The sequence below is a fragment of the Cricetulus griseus genome, chromosome 2 (assembly GCF_003668045.3).
Source record: "Cricetulus griseus strain 17A/GY chromosome 2, alternate assembly CriGri-PICRH-1.0, whole genome shotgun sequence".
Lineage (NCBI taxonomy): Eukaryota > Metazoa > Chordata > Mammalia > Rodentia > Cricetidae > Cricetulus > Cricetulus griseus.
Genome location: NC_048595.1, coordinates 178,974,517 through 178,987,536, shown reverse-complemented (window position 1 = coordinate 178,987,536; position 13,020 = coordinate 178,974,517). Strand labels below are relative to the sequence as shown.

General features: G+C 41.9%; 1 pseudogene; it reads right to left on the bottom strand.

Annotated features, from left to right (window-relative positions):
• Positions 1–226: 226 nt before the first annotated feature.
• Positions 227–9,429, bottom strand: LOC100760341 (annotated as a pseudogene).
• Positions 9,430–13,020: the final 3,591 nt, after the last annotated feature.

Genomic DNA, 13,020 nt, shown 5'->3' with positions numbered 1-13,020 from the left:
GAGAAAATATGTCAGGGGGTAATTTATGTAATTACTTCCTGGTGTGAACCATTTGATATTGTCACAGTCAGTGGTTGTGGATAGGCTGAGCTTGAACTAGTTTTTTAAATGTCTCTCTAAGGAGAACTTTGGCATCTTCAGTCACTGTGTCAAGGAAAAGAAGTTGATAGTAAGAGCTTTTCCTAAAAGCAGTCATTGAAAATTTCTCCAAATACTTGAAAAGCTTTTATTCTAATTTTTCTCCATTCTTAGCTTCCAACAAATAAGGAGATTGAATTATTTTTTTTCAGTTGTTCAACAGGCACTTGGGAATCCTTAGCAATGACTTCTAGGGATGCATCATCCACTCCAAAGAGAACTCGATAGTGGTTTAAACTTGTCACCAGCTTCTCCATGTCACAGTCCTTGCCAAGTACATGAGGAACAGTGAACCATCTAAGCATGGAAGCTTGTAACAAGATGAACTGCTCTATAACATTGCACTTTCTTTGAATGGCTGCCTCTGTAATATTGGGCAAGGAAAGCACAAAATTGTGGCGCTTTTGATTAGAAAGATCATCAGTCAGGGTGTCCATCAGGACTGGAAAATCGTAGTCAGATAAACTGTGGTTAGAAATCAAGAAAACCTGTGGTGTTTCCATTTGATTGTCCCTAAAGGTATTCACATAGGAGCTTCAGATCTGCTGTAGGGTCTTTTCTCTGTCAAAGGTACGTGGTTTGCATTTCTTTTCATTGTCTAAATCAAAGTCCACCTTGGTTCTCACAAAGTGGTAATTCTTTTTCATAAATCTGATTGTTTTGGCAAGGTCTAGTTCAAGTTTTATAAAACAAGCAGCAGAAACTATAATGAAGAAGTCATACTTTTGGAATTCTACTTTCTTCAGATAATCTTTTGGTGGAAATTTCTGAGTTCCAACATCAGGCAGGTCCCATATAGTTATGTCGAGGGCCAAAAGGGGCCTCATACTGAATCAAGAGTTAATCATTGTTAGATGACCAGAATCGCTTCGACTACAAGATGTTTTTTCCGGTTAAGCTGCACAATACATGTTGCAAAATGTTCTCCCTTTTCTCAGAAATAGCTGCGGTTCGCTAACAATGGGACCATGGGCTAAGATTTACCTTGCCTCTATTTCCTCTTGAAAATTTTCCATTCCTCCTGCTCCCTTACCCCGCCCTGAGTAAAAATCTCCTGCATATAAGCAAGCTTTACCTTTCAATAAATGAGACCTTGACATTGCACAGACGGACTCTTGTCCTTTCTTGAGCCGCTTGGTCTCCATTCCTTTCTCGCCCTCATGACCCCTTTAGGTGACAACCCCCTCGAGACCCGCGAATAACCTGGCCTGCTGGACGGGTCAAGTGGCGCCCAAACGTGGGGCTCGAGGTACGGTGGTCTCCGGACAGCGCCAAGAGAAGAAGAGGCTAGCCGACCCAAAATGGAGACGCCCTGCATCGCTCGTGCACCGGTCTGTCTCGAGGTAAGTACTGCTGTCCCATTATCGTCATGGGCAATTCAGCCTCTAAGGAGGCCCTCTTTATCAGAGAAATAAAGAGTAGTCTTAGGGAGAGAGGAAGTAGAGTTAAGAAAAAGGATCTCTTTAATTTTTTTGTTTGTTTGTTTGTTTTGTGGAGGAGAAATGTCCTTGGCTGGTGATTCATGGGCCTGGCATTCATCCACTAAGTTGGAATAAAGTGGGAAAGGATATTAATGGTCTCCTCAAAAAGGGAGAGGAGATCCCAGATTCCTTCTTTAGTTTTTATGGAGTTATTAGAGATATTCTTAAGGAATCTGAGACAGAAGGAAAGGTTTCTCACCTGCTTGCTCTAGCAGAAGATTTCCTGAATGACTTGTCTGAAAACTATGAGACAAAAGGGAGTCAGACTGACGGCACAAAAACAAAAGCTAAAGGCCCTCCCTCGGAGTCACGCACACCTTCTCTCATAGATGAGGATATTCGGGAAAAAAATTTAAGTCCCCCATTGATTAAGTCTCCTCCGCCATTAATTAAATCCCCCCTAAAAAAAAAATGTTCCTGAAGTTATTCTTAATTATTGGGCTCTTCTCAGGGACGTCATTCAGAGCCCTGAACTCGTTGGTGAGAGGTCTCGCCTCTTGCTGACTGTTAAAGACTTCCTTCAGAAGTCGCGACCATTGTCATGTACAGAAGCCAATGACTGACCTTCCCCTATTCCCTCAGCCTGTGCTCTCACCCTCCTGGGGCTCTGCATACTTGCAAGCCACAGAGGACTCACTGGTCTTCTCGTTGCTGGCAGCATTTCTTAGAGGCGGTCAAGCTTGAAGGCTGCAACTTACAGCCTTGGGAGATGCCACCATGGTTGATGGCTAATTAATGTATATAAATGCTATTGATACAGCCAGACAGAAACTGTTTTTGAGACTTATAGAAAAGAAAAGGCAACATATTTAAGCTTAGAATTGTTCAAATTTTGGATGCTCATATTTCAATGATTGACTATAAGCTACTATGTTCAAAATTTCAATTAGGATTTTTCTTTTCTACAAGCTGATCATAGCCTAGGCAAAAGGAGAAATGTGAGACGTATGCAAGTTATGAATGAACGGTGTGGCCACACCTGGATGCGTGATGTGATTGTGAATTTATGAATGCGGATGAATGGAAATGCCTAAATTGCCTTGGATATGATTAGAGATATTTACATTGCCTTGGATATTGTTTAAAAAATATCAAATTCACTTTAATAGAGTCAAAAGAGCATCCAGTTAATGAGTCAATGTCTTAACAGAAAAAATTATGATTTGAGCCCTAGAAAATAGTCAATTAAAAAGTTAGCAAAAGTTTATAGCATTAGCTTAGAGATATGAGGAATCTATGATACTATAAAATTTGGCAGATGAGAGGATGTAGGTCTTACTAAAATTTTATGGTTAAAAAAGGACATCTAGAAAATAAGGGTTGATACATGATTTTGAGAAGGATTTATGAGAAGCCTCAAAAAAGAGCCAACCTGTTAGATTCACAGCTTGGCAGGTCAGCTAACATGCAAGTGAGGTCTTATCAGCTTGTCAGCCTCAAAGATTAGATTAGAAAAGGCTACTCAAAAACTCTAAATAAATCTAGAGAACTGTTAAAGACATATGTTATATTCTAAAGAAATTGGGGCTTAATAGATAACAATTAGAAAAGATAATTTAAAAATCTTTTAAATGAGTTTTTTAGAAATTGTTATAAAATATTCATTGGTTAAGTATTTTTTTGGACATCTAATGATGATTTAAATCCTTTAAGTAATATTCTATAAGGAGATAATGATCCAGATATACCTATATTAAAGAATGCTTATCCATAACCCAAGCCCTAGTTCTTAATCAGCAATATCAGGCTCTCAGGCAATAAGCAGGACCATGGGCTTTAGGATTAAAACCTCACAAAAAAAGATGGGGGAATAAAATATTTTAGTTTGCTGAGAGAAAAAGTTTTAAAAGATTTTAGTTCACAGAGAGAAAAAGTTTCCCACAGGCCTTGGCCCATTACAAGGGGGTTGGCCCCAACCCCGGGCACGTCCTATGGTTTAGACAGGGCCAATCGCCAAAACAATCCTCTTGGGTCACACCTGGCTGGCCAACAAACAATCAAGGACTTCCCAGGGTACATTCTATGGTTTTTCCTTTGTAGAAAAGCAAGTCACACCTGGGTGACCACTCTAACATGACATCATACTTTGTAATCAATCACTTTATGCCTCTTGCCTGTATGCTGATCTGTGTTTTTTTCTGTATAAGGAGCCTGTAACCCTTGCTGGGGTGTGCAGCTTCCCCGATATTGCTGACACCCAAATGCGCATTTGTTCAATGTTTTAGAAAGTATTTTAAAAGAGAACAAAGTATGATACATGTCTCCTACTCTAAGCAACAGTTTAATTGATGGTTTCAGAACAATGATTTATGGGTGATTGTCTTTGCTCAGTTTTCAGGAAGAATTAATAATCAGTTTCTAGCTCATGAACTGTTACAGTTTGCACTAATGCATTTTTGTATTTCCAAAATTGTAAAAAGCAGTCCTATAAAAATATGCTATGTTAATTTTTACCAATGGTTCTATTGGGAGAGTCACTTATATAGGTTATTAATACAAAGAAATAGAGCAGACAGCTCTGACTTCAGCTCAAATAATTAAATTGCAAGCTGTTATAATGGTCTTTTAAATCCTGGTAAATAATTCATTTAATTTATATTCTGACAGTCACTATGTCTTCAAGGATCTTATGGCAATAGAGACAATTCCATACATAGGATCCAATATTAGATTAATTTGAGCAAATTCAAAATGTTATTCACCTAAGAGAATTATCATGTTTATGGGTCACATTGGGAACCTATTAAATAGGCCTTTCACTGATTACTGGCCAAATGGAATGAATTAACTGATTAACAAAATCAGTTGATTTGCCTCAAATAGAAAAAGCTTGACAGGCTTGTAACTTTCTTCATAATAGCAAAAGTCTAAGTAAGAAATTTGGCTTAACCAGAGAGACTGCTGGTCAAATCATCAAACAATGTAAAATAGGTCCACAATATGGCTATGGCTAATTTAAGGATGAATCCTCAAGGCCTGCTCCCCAACCATTTATGGCAAATGGATGTGACTCACATTACAGAGTTTGGCAAGTTAAAAATGTGCCACTCCACAAACAGGAGAAGCCATCAGGCATGTTATAAGTCACTGTTTAAGATGTTTTGCTTACATGGGAATGACAAAAGTTATAAAAACAGATAATGGGTCTGGATATACTAACAAAGCTTTCCAGCAATTTTGTGCTTAATTCCTGAGACCGGTGCTACTGGGACAGCCCTTGTGGCCTAGTCCCGCCCAGCTGCCTGTAGCAGCTCGGGATGGCTGGGCCTTTGGGGACGCAGCACTTGGGGGAGTGAAACGCCTGCCTCCATGCTTCTGTAGCAGTGGCCAGATATGAGGCTAGCCCACAAGCCAGGCAGTGGTGGGGCATGCCTTAATCAGCCGAGGATAGCCTCTGGCATCCATCAATGGCTCAAAATTATACTCAAGCCTTATGGAAAGATCCCCTAACTTACAAATGGCACAGATCTGATCCAGTCCTCATTTGGGGAAAAGGACATGCATGGATTTTTGATACTCAGGCCAATAATGCTAGATGGTTGCCTAAATGCCTTTTAAAACTAAATAATCCACCCAGGGGAAGCCCCTGAGAAGCCTTTTAATTCTGCTTAATTCTAGATAAAAGATGCTGTCTTTTTGGCTACTTATGTTTCCCACCTTCAATTGCCATTGCTGCTGGAAACCCTTATCAGATCTACAACTACACCTGGATGATCCTCAACCAAGCCAGTGATGCTGCCAATGTTTCCACAACTATTACGACCACCCCCTCCTATTCCCCCCTGATAGTTGATTTATGTGCTTTAGCCTTTGGGGCCTTTCCAGACTAGGGAACCTCTGACCATTTTTACCTTATTCTCTCCTTAATTAACCCTACTGTTCAGGCCCTTCATCAAGCCAACCACTCCCTTATAGAGGACTGTTGGGTCTGTTATTCTTCCACCCCTCCCCTTTATCAGGGAATTGCAGGCACTTACTAATTCCTACCTTGCCTGTTCTACTAGATTAACTACTTAAATTGTCACCTCTACCTTTTCAAAAACTAACCAGATTCATTAAGTTTCAGATTGACGCCATCCTCGAAAAACTGGTTTTTAGTCCTCTACCATCTCCTAGAGGCATTAGATTCTGAGCTGCCTGACGACTATAAAAACCCCCACAGTCCTAAAGGACTGGAATTCTCAGGCCTTAAATCCATGGTAAATGCTTCTGCTTTAGCCTTACAGTCCCTTAATAATTCTCACCATCAGGAATGCTGGATTTGCTTTTCCCCTAAGCCACCCTTCTATGAGGACATGCTAACTTTCAAAAATCTTCTCTTCACTAATGAGACTTCCTCACTAAGATGGCATTCCGTGAATCATGAGGGCTTGACCTTAAGTCAGGTCTCAGGCAAAGGCCTCCGTATTAGAGGACCGGAACTCCATTTCCCAGAACCCTTACAGCCAATGTACAGCCAAACTATCATTATTAGCCAGTCATCTACATATGTAGCTGCACCTGATGGAACTTATTTTGCTTGCTCTCAGGGACTCACCGCCTTTTTTCCATCTTTCAGTTTCTAGAGAGTAAAGATTATTGCGTTTTGTTACAGCTTTTGCCCCACCTAACAGCACAGGCCCCGGAGGAGCTGCTCCCTAGCTGGGAGGAGAGGCCCTGTCACAAGAGAGAGTCCATTTCAGCCATCACCTTAGCTGTCATGCTGGGCTTAGGGGCAGCTGGAGCCGGAACAGGAATAGCTTCCCTAATAACTTCCAAACGGCAATATGCACATTTGACTCAATTGTCCAAAGCAGTAGATAAAGATATAAAAGAACTACAAACAGGACTCCAAAATCTAAAGGACCCTCTGGTCTCCCTGTCAGAAGTGGTACTGCAAAACAGGAGAGGACTGGATTTAATTTTCCTCAAAGAAGACGGACTCTGTGCAGCTCTCAAAAAAGAGTGCTGTTTTTACAAAGATAACTGGGTTAGTAAAAGATAGTATAGAAAAAATAAAAAAAAAAAAATCTAGAGGAGAGAAAGAAACAAAGAGAACAACAAGAGTCCTGGTATAAAAATTGGTTTTCAACCTCCCCCTGGCTTTCTAGTTTGCTACCATCTCTCCTGGGACCTCTTATAGGACTATTGCTGCTGATTTCTTTTGGCCCGTGAGCTCTCCAAAGAATGACTCGCTTTATAAAAAGTCAGATAGATTCACTTCTCTCTAAAGATTTTGTCTCCGTACAGTATCACCGGATCCAGAACCCAGGTGATGAGCAGCGTGACGAGCAGAGCGAACCAGGCAACCCCTTGGGTCAAGAGAGGCTTAATTTTTCTAAACTGTTACAGATCTAGTCACAGGCTTTAGAGCCATACTTGCCATCCCTAGGCATGCAACACTGGTAGCCCCGGGTACAAATGGCTGCCTCAACGACGGGCAACTTCCTTCCCTCCTTGACTAAACCTAAGACACGGGACCCCTGGATGGCGGGTTTTTATCACCCAAAGACGGGTAAAGTCAGTAAGGTGGCAAGGTCGAACTAACCTAAGACAGAGACGGTCATGAACAAAGACCCCCTAAGAATGCTACCTGTAGGCCCAAATCCGGTCCTCCCCGATCGAGGGATAAAGACTTTGCCTAAGCTGCTCAGACTCCTACCCAGTCGTCTACCCCTAAGCTTACCCCAATTACCCCTTCTATTAGCCCAGATCCAGGCACTGTAGATAGATTATTCAATTTGGTACAGGGAGCCTATCTAGCACTCAATGCATCCAGTCCTAATTCTACTCGAGATTGCTGGCTCTGCTTGTCTGCTGAGCCCCCCTATTATGAAGGGATTGCCTTTATGGCCAGTACATCCAATATCACCTCCCCATCAGCAAGGTGCAGGGCTGTCCCTCACCAACTTACCCTGCCCGGAGTTTCAGGACAAGGGCTTTGTTTAGGAAAGGTGCCCTCCAGTTACACCCAGTTTTGCAATAAAACTATAATTCCCTATATAGGAAGCTACTATCTTGAGGCACCCAATGGTACCTATTGGGCTTGTAACACAGGATTAACACCCTGTATATTTGCTTTAAGCCTTGATGTTTCACATGAATATTGCATTTTGGTACAGCTTTTGCCTCAAATCAAATACTATTCAGGGGAGATCCTGGTCTCACAGGCACAGCACAGAGTGCTGAGAGAGCCTGTCTCTATGACCATTGCCCTTATGCTGGGGATTGGTGGCCTTGTTGCCGGTATAGGAACCGGAACAGCTGCCCTTGTACAAAACAATCAACTGTTGCAATTACAAATAGCTATGAACACGGATCTTGAGGCCACAGAAAGATCCATCAGTGCTCTGGAAAAATCGCTGACCTCTCTATCCGAGGTGGTTTAGCAAAATAGAAGAGGGCTGGATCTCCTGTTCCTTAAGGAAGGTGGCCTTTGCGCTGCTTTAAGGGAAGAATGTTGTTTCTATGCTGACCATACTGGCATTGTCAAAGAGTCTATGGAAATCCTGAGAGAACGGTTGGCTAAAAGAAAGAGAGAGTTTGAGAACCAAAAAGGATGGTTCTCAAATTTGCTACAGGGATCCCCCTGGTTGTCTACTTTACTCCCAACTATTATAGCCCCCTTAATTGTTTTCCTATTGCTTCTTTCTTTTGGCCCATGGGCCCTTCAACGGCTAACCCAGCTTATTAAAAGACAAATTGATTCGGCCTTACCTAAAAGTATTTCGGTCCATTACCACAAATTAGTAGCAGCTGACCCGGGGGAGGAGCGAGGGTCGCAGCAAGAGCTCAGGTTCAGTAATCAAGGACTCAGGTTTAATAACTCAAGATTGATGCAGCAAGGGAGTACTCAATGACGGGAGTATGCATAGGTCCTGGAACAGGGGGCAACAACGTACAGAGGTCGTCAAGACCGGCTCAACAAGGCACGTTGCCTGTCCAGGGGCGCAGCCTATGCGGCCTAAGACAGGGGCTCTCTTGATAATAAGATTCATCATCCCTTTTTGTATACAGAAGGGGGAGATGTCGAGGGCCAAAAGGGGCCTCATACTGAATCAAGAGTTAATCATTGTTAGATGACCAGAATCGCTTCGACTACAAGATGTTTTTTCCGGTTAAGCTGCACAATACATGTTGCAAAATGTTCTCCCTTTTCTCAGAAATAGCTGCGGTTCGCTAACAATGGGACCATGGGCTAAGATTTACCTTGCCTCTATTTCCTCTTGAAAATTTTCCATTCCTCCTGCTCCCTTACCCCGCCCTGAGTAAAAATCTCCTGCATATAAGCAAGCTTTACCTTTCAATAAATGAGACCTTGACATTGCACAGACGGACTCTTGTCCTTTCTTGAGCCGCTTGGTCTCCATTCCTTTCTCGCCCTCATGACCCCTTTAGGTGACAACCCCCTCGAGACCCGCGAATAACCTGGCCTGCTGGACGGGTCATAGTTAAACTTTTAATTTTGGGTTGTTTGTATGAAGTTATCTTCATGGTTGTCTCTGTTACCCCAACTTCAGCTGCACCTTCGTCTTCATGCTCAACTCCCCTCGTGGCATTGATGAAGCTGGACTTCCCTGCTCCAGACTCTCCTGTGACAGCAACGTTTATTGGGGCATTATCAATATTTTTTAATGCATCACTGATTGCAGAGTTTGCCCTCCGAATGTCTCCTTTTGTCAGGTGTAGCTCAATTGAACGTATGGTTTCCTGAGAAATGATTTTGTTTTCTTTCTTAATCTTCTTAAAATATGCAGTTAAGCTGAACTCCATATCTCCATGGCCTTCATTCTTATCTGTACCAGAGAATAACTGACCCATGGCTGTGTTGGAAAAGTGAACTGAAAGAAAGAGGAAGAGTGAGTTGCAAGAGACTGAAGATGCCTTTGGGCTTGAGTGTGTTCTTTCACTATGCTGCAGCCTCAGTTATGTTCTCATGTTGACTAGTTGCCATATATGTTGTGCTAGTTATTTTTGGTCAATAAGATAACTAGAGTCCTTTTGGAGGATAAAATCTCAGTTGAGGAATTACCTCCATCAGATTGGAGAAAGGGGTGCACTACCATCACCCCATGTCTTTTATTTTTGCTTTCAAAAGACATCAGTAAGTCCATTTATTGTATTTGGTTGAAATAACTATTAATTTGCTTATATTTACTTACTTTCTGTCTTTTTCATGACTTGGAACTCAACTCTGTGAAGAATATAACCTTGCAATAACATAAAACTCTTACTCTTGAAGTCTGTGTTAACATCATTTTGTCAATACAATATTTCAGAATCTCAAATCATTTAAGTCACTGTTTTCTTTTAAAACTTTTATTTTATGGAAGCAATCTAACTGTGGACTGCAGATGTAGGTCAATTGATAGAGAGATTTCCCAGCATGAAGAAGGCTTTGGGTTCTATCCCCAGCACCTCATCAAATGCAGCTGCTTGTGGATCCCTGTAATTCTGCAACTCAGGGAGCAGAGGTAAGAGTGTCAGTGCCTCCAGGTTGTTGTTAGTACATATTGAGCTACAGGCTAGCCTGGGCTACTTGAGACCCTATCTAAAAATATGAATATGGAATTCAGCAAGATTACTCAGAAGGTAAGTACTCTTTCTGACAGGCTTAAAGACCTGAGTTTGATTATTGGGCATTTAGCTCAGAAGTCATATTTCTGTCATTATTCAAGACCTCTTCAATTCCAGTGTTGATTATGTCACTGACATTACTTTATTTCCTGTGATTGTTCTTGCAACAACATTGATGATCAAACAGCTAGAGTTATCCTATTGACACTGAAGTCATGTCATGTTAAGTCAATTCTGAGAACCACCATAAGATCCCCATTTCACTCAGGGAAAGTTGATTAGGTATACAATGTACACACTATATACAACATACCTTTGAATTTAATTATTACACTTCTGGGGTCTTTCATGTCTGAATTCCAGTCACCCTGGTATCTCAGGCTCCCTTCTTATCTCAGTACTTTGTACTTAGTGACTGCTACCTTTCCTTGTTGCTCTCCCCCAGTAGCCACATGGCTATTACCTTAATCCCCTTTCTCAACTAGGCAGGATTTAGCATTTATATCCACATCAGGTTATAAAAACTGCACCTGCCTTGATTTCTCAGAAAATTAGGGATCAACATACCTCAAGACCCTGTAATACCACTGTTGGGCATATACCCAAAGGAGGCACATTCATACCACAAGGACATTTGCTCAACTATGTTCATAGCAACATTATTTGTAATAGCCAGAACTTGGAAACAGCCTAGATGTCCCTCAACTGAAGAATGGATAAAGAAAATGTAGGATATTTACACAATGGAGTACTACTCATCCTAAAATTCATAGGCAAATGGACAGAGCTAGAAAAAAATCCTGAGTGAGGTAACCCAAAACCAGAAAGATAAATCTAGCATGTACTCACTCATAATGGAATACCAGACATAAAGCAAAAGATACCCAGCCTGCAATCTATAAACCTAGAGAAGCTTGAACCCTCTTCCAGAAACAGATGGAAGCAGATGCAGAAATCCACAGCTAACCAATGGGCCAAGCTCTTGGAGTACAATCAAAGTGAGGGAGGAGCAAAATATGAACAAAGGAGTCAAGACCATGATGGGAAACCCACAGAAATGCTGACCGGAGCTAGTGAGAGATCACTGACTCAGGTCTGACAAATAGGGAACCTGCATAAGACCAAACTAGACTCCCTTAATATAGGTGACAATGGTGTGATTGGGACAATGCATGAGGCCACTGGCAGTGGGTCCAAGATCTAACACCAATGCACAAACTGACTTAGTAGAGCCCGTTCTATATGGAGAGATACCTTGCCCAGCCTAGACACAGGGGTGTGGGGTTGGAGAGGTGCCTTGGTCCTGCTTCAACTAGATGATGGGACAGAATTAGTAGACTTCTTAGGGGAGCCCTTAACCTCTCGGTGGAGCAGATAAGAGGAGGGGGAGGGGGAGAGAGAGGAGGGAAGGGAGGGGGAACTGGGATTGAAATGTAAAAAATAAATGAATTTTTTAAAAAAGAAGAAACCAAAAAACAAAAAAGGCTATAAACCAGGATCTAAAAAAATGTAAATACTACTGACAGAAGACTCATTTGTAAATATTATACACACATAGCAAAATATTATTTGGCCATAAAAATGATGCCATTTGCAGCAATATGAATACAAAAGAAACACATTATTTTAAGCAGCAGTCAGGTATAGACAGACAGACCCTGCTTGTCCCCACTTGCATGTGGAAGTTGAAAGCTGATCTTCAGGGAGAACCAGAGGCTACAAAGTGGGTGAAATGGAATCAAAGGAGTGGTTAATGATGCAGGGGTGCAGTTGGAAAGGAAGATAACTTCCAATGTTCTGCAGCACAGTAGGATAAATATAGATGAAAGCAAATATTTCAAAATAGCTAGTAGAGAAGATTGTGAATGATCCCACACACAGCAATGATAAATGCCTGAAGTCATGGACCTGCCACTCATGCTGAGATCTTATGTACTGTAGATGTGTGTTGAAATAGCACGTTGTACAGATGGATATATACCATTGCTTATCAGTTGAAAAAAAAATGAGTTTTAAAAACGTTGCCCAGAAACATATCCTTCCCTTCCTCACCTCTTTAGAAGTCTGTTAGAGCCTTATTGGTCAGAACTTTGACACATAACCCCCAGAAGCTTCAAGAGAGGTCAAAATGAGACTAAGCTAGTCTAAATCCTGGCAAACAGGAGTGGATGATCTTCAGGCCTTATCCCTCGCAGAGCTTCTAGCAGCAGTTGATTGAAAGACTTAAAAATTAGCAAAGAAATATAGCCCAGATAAGGAAACTCTCCAAACTGAATGTAGGGCAGCCTAACCCAGAAACTAAGGCCACTACTATGACTTAGGGCCTGGAATTTACCAGCTTACAAGGCCATAAGATAACTGGGTACCAAGAATTCCCAGATGGCCACCCTCCTCAAGGGGCTCATGGAGGAAACAGATTGCCCCACTGGCCAATGTGTCAATAATTAACAATTAAGGGTCCCTATGAAACAAAGAGATAGCTACCATTTGCTCAAGCAAGATAAGCATATCCTGAGGTCTGCAGGTTTTACAACTGGTGGGTCAGGAGGCCATCTGATTCCCAGCCCTCTCCTCAAGACAAAGGGCCTCCTAGGAACCCATGACTCTGGTCACACCCCTCCCTAAGCTTGTGGTTTTTGCCTTTAAAAACACCTGTGCCTGGGGGGTGGGGCTGCTCTCTAGCCTGCATGCTGAGAGAGCCCGTTTGTACAAATGTCTACCTTTCATTAAAGCCTCTTGCTGTTTGCATCAAGTTTCCTCTTCCTCATGGTGATTGGGGTGGTCGAGGTCCTGGGAAAAGATTCTGGAGGCCTGAGCTTCCGGGGGTTCTTACATGATTGCTGTG